Below are 4,605 nucleotides of genomic sequence, written 5' to 3' on the forward strand. Positions count from 1 at the left end.
ACAGGAGCCAAGTGCGAAAAGAAAGAGGAGGGTCAGAACCAGGGGATGCAATAGCACTTTTGAGGTTGGCCTCATGTGGCAGACAGATGCTTTCTGTGTTGTGATGTTTCACTGTGTTTCTTTTTGGGGATTTTGATGATGTACAACAAACTTGGGAGATGAGGAAGAATGTAAGTGGTATGCCCTGTACTCTTTTGAAACGACCCAGAAGGCTCCACTGCTGAAACCCTTTGCAGGCAGCACACATGCCCCTGACACCCAGCCAACTCCAACCCCCCTGTGTCCCCAGCTCAACAACTCCCTGTTGCAGTGTAGGGTAGGAAGCATAGGAGTCTTGTTACAATGAGTTGAAGCAATGTCAGTATTTCGTTTCACAATATTTGACCTGTTGAGGTTATTTAACACATTTGCCTGTTCTCTTAAACCAATTTTTAACAAAATACTCCATTTTACAGAAAAAAAAATAAAAATCCCAGTCTTGTTCTGGAAATGTGGAAAGAAATGCAACCTTCACCTCAAAGACTGCTAGCTGTCAAAATTGTATATCCAGTCAAAGGTATTTATTTAGGTTGCTTTAATGATCAGTGGCAGAGGAAGCCTAGACTAACTTAGACCAAACAACTATTTTTTTTTAATTACTTAAGTGACATGGAATGACTCAAAAATGCAGCATTTCTATACCCTTTACATTTCTTCTCTTTTTTTTTTAGTATAAAGCTATTCACTCATTTTGACACATTCAGTTCTAATCCCCACAAACTCAAACCTAGTGTGAAAATCCTCAAAATCTTGCTGAAGATTAGCTACACGGCTTTTAGGAGACCTAATTCAGTTGCCTACACATAGGTGTCTAGTGCCATTTGAGATGCCCACTTGTATTTCACCTGGCCTCACCTGCTGTTCCAGGAGGGTGTAGGTTTCCTGTCTCATCTCCCTCAGCTCTGTGTGGATATCTTCAGCCACTAGGCCATCTAAAATAGCTATTTATGCATATGTTAGGATAAAAGTGACAATAAAAAGCCTGGACAACAGATTTATACCTCCTCAAAATTAGGGATTAATAGGGAGAAAGGCAGCATTTTAAAAACAGCTACTTCTGCCAGCGTTCATGTGTAAGGATAGTTAAAGGAGCCTACCTCTAATAATGTTAACACTTCCGCTGTGATGGGTGATAGAAACAAAACTAAATATTGCTGTTTAAAATGCTTTAAATTACCATTTTCTGACTTTATCCTTCATTTTATCAAGGTGTTAAGAACCACTGCTCTGCAGCTATGCTTAGACCAAGATTAAAATCTACTTTTTTCTTTCCTTTTTGTGTTTGTATTTTGGGGACGAAATATGGAAATTATGGAAATATGTTAACTTTAGCAAGATATGTTAACTTTAGAGCAAAATGGTGGGAAGACCACTGCCTGTCAGACAGTAAAGGAAACAACAGTAAAAGCAGTAGAGTTGGTCACTTATTTTTCAAATGAAATATTATTCTCCAAAAATGTGGACTTACAAACCACAGCTTTTCACATAGACATACCATACTGCTAACATTTTGTCATGGAAGGCTTTCAGTTCCAAGTGGAATTAGGGACTGAAAATAAGACAAAAAAAAACAACTGCCCAAATGAGCTAATAAGAAAGGACGTTTGGTAGGTTGATATCCATCTTCTGGACCGAGTGTTGTGGTATTGGAGCAAGGCTTGAAGCTGTATCCTGTATCTCAAGTCAATACACAGTCAACAGAATATCTGCTATTTTGTCATCGGTTCATTACCCTTCTTTAAAACGTCTTAGCTGTATTACCCAAGGGAATATAAAAGGAAGATATTAATGAAAGGCAAGTAAAAAGACAGTTGCAAAGGGTAGCTCTGGGTGAAAATGAATGGGTTGTAAGCATTGGCAAGAAGTGGAGGGTGTCAGTGGGGGAATCAAGGTTTTCAAATGTAGAATACATGCAGGCAGCTCAACAGTATGCCTCATGCCGAAAAAAAGTTTGCTTGATAGAACTTGTTACAGTGCTTGCAATAATTATAACATGCCCTGTTCTCTGGACAAGGAATATTGGTACGGTACAAGCATGTAGATTAATGGTGGCTTAGCTTATCTACTGAAAAGAGCACAAGCAAGGCTGCATTAGAGAATTTACTAACTTTTTGCCCTGATTCTCAGCTGATCAGGTTTCAAGAATGACAAACACTTCTTGTCCCTCCCCATCTCCATCCTTCTGAATGGCTGTGTCCTCTAGAAGGACGTAAGACGATGGCAGGACTACTTTCATTTGGGAAATGCATTATGTTGCATTATGTTGCACTATGAGCTGCTGCAGTTTAGATGGCTGTGCGTTGCAATGTGGTGCATGGTACTATATCGTACTGAGATGGGTGATACTCCCTTATAAGACATTGTATGATGTGTTATTATATTATGCTCACTATTTGAAGTAAAATTAACCAGCAGCTTTAAAAATGACTGGAGACTGATACCCAGACAGATGCTCTGACAGAGCGACAACTTTAATCTTTGGTAGCCAGGCTAAAAATATCCTTGCATTCAGCGCCACACATCGCTGCACGTCTTTGACAGCCTTCCTCTTCCATGTTTGGATCCATCCCAGATCCATTAGGTTTCAAAAAAATGGAGACTTTGTGAAAGACGGTGCCAAGCTGACTTACTTTTTGCCGCACATCTGCAGGACTACTTCTACCAAATCATATGGGGAGGCCATAGCAAGAAGCAGAGGAGATACAGGTGCCTCATCGAGTAAAGCATGCAGACCTGAAGGAAAGGTGCTGGGAGAGAATTTTTCATGAAAGGACTTCACCTTCGCTTAACATCATTTCTCAGCTCCTTCACTGCTATTGGCTTGTTTTCCCATTCCAGTGTTGCACAAATACTCCCGTTCCTGCAGTCCTCCCACTATAGCTGTGAAAAGCCCTCTCCCTCTTCACAGGCTGAAAATCTTGGATGCTTGGTACAAAACTCTGAGGATAGGGAGAGGATCTTTCTCTTTATATTAAGTAATTTGCAAGGTGGGCTAGGAGGAAAAGAGACAGTACAAGAGCATGTGAGGGATATTTAGGGAAGGGAGGATTGTAGGACTGTAGTTCTTTTGCCCCCTTTCCCTTCCCAAGCTTCAAAGGGGTGACAGAAGTACTGTTGAAGGCAGGGGCATTGTAGGTAATGGCTAAAGGTCTCCTAGAACAGATATAAACAATACAGTGTCTACATAGTCTTTTTGCTGACAGACTTGTCATTGGAAAGCTGAGAGCACTGGGAAGGATAGAGGGTCAAAGACAACCAGTTTCCAGGTTGACAAATTGGCTTCTGCTGTCTCACATAAGAAATAGGAGGGCACGTGCATACCTATAGCCACAGAAATTTATGCCTGCTGATAAACCTTGGCACTGTAGACCAAGAGTAATTAGGAGGGTCTCTACTTGTGGAGGTCACAGATCTGGACAAGCAGCAAAACCGGAGATTAGTTTCTAGCAGGATGATCATGAGAGGAAGCGAAGAGGTTGTTTGAGCAGTGCGTTGTCTGGAAATAGGCATAGAACGGTGAGAGTGGAAGGTGTTCCCTGCCATCCAAGTCTTGCCATGACCCAGGAAGCAGGAACCCATCTACCTCTCACACAAACACACAGGAACCCACTAAAGAAACTCTCAATTATTATCGCTTGTTTCTTCCTCGCAGAAGCAACAATTCAGTCAGTGGTCAAACTTTTGGATGTGAAGAACTGGCAGTTTTAATGTGCTTAAATGATACAAAGTGAATGTAACAACTTATTATTACTATTATTATTATTATTATTATTATTATTATGATGTAATCTAGGTCCCTGTGTGCAATCTGTATTACGTCCATCCCATACACTGCAGTGCCATGTGGATACTGGTACTCATATAAAGAAGCTTCAACTAAGTAAAAGACAAAACTGGGTGTTTCATTGGAAATAATTCTTAGTGCTTTGTCTATTTAATAATGCTGTTAAGTGATTGGTTCTCACAGGATGCGAGTAATATACTTGGAGCACAAGGTCACAGAGCTGACAGTTGGGAAAGATTTAATTCTAGGATCTTCAGTCTTCCTAGTTTTTTCCTGTCACAAATTACTGTAATTCTTCAATGCATTCTGCCTACCAATGATTTTACTATGGCAATTCTGCTTTAAAAAAAAATTTGAAATCTGGAAATAATGTGACCAACCTCTCAATTTCTCTGTCAAGTCTCTCTGCAGACTGAAAAAATCAAATGGCTTTAATCCATCCAGTCTGAAAAACGTTAACTTTCTTTCTCATAAATAGATAGTAGAAGTTTGATACATAGATAAAAGCCAGCATTACAAATAATTTATACTCCTGGTTAAAACCTTGCCCCAGGGTAGTTGATCCCTGCTTATTCACATACATGTTACAGGAGTCATAACATGTTATGTGTGCATCATGCATTGTGAAATCAAAACAATGCAAAACAAGGGCCGTGGGGAGCCAGCTGCAAAATCTCTGCTTTAGGTTTCTTGTACTTCGTTCTTAGAGCTTCTTAGCTGCATTGATTCAGTGAAGCAATTGCTGAGCTCACTGCTTTTTTCAGTGCAGTACAGACATACTG

The sequence above is a fragment of the Charadrius vociferus genome, unplaced genomic scaffold (assembly GCF_000708025.1).
Source record: "Charadrius vociferus isolate BGI_N301 unplaced genomic scaffold, ASM70802v2 scaffold160, whole genome shotgun sequence".
NCBI lineage: Eukaryota > Metazoa > Chordata > Aves > Charadriiformes > Charadriidae > Charadrius > Charadrius vociferus.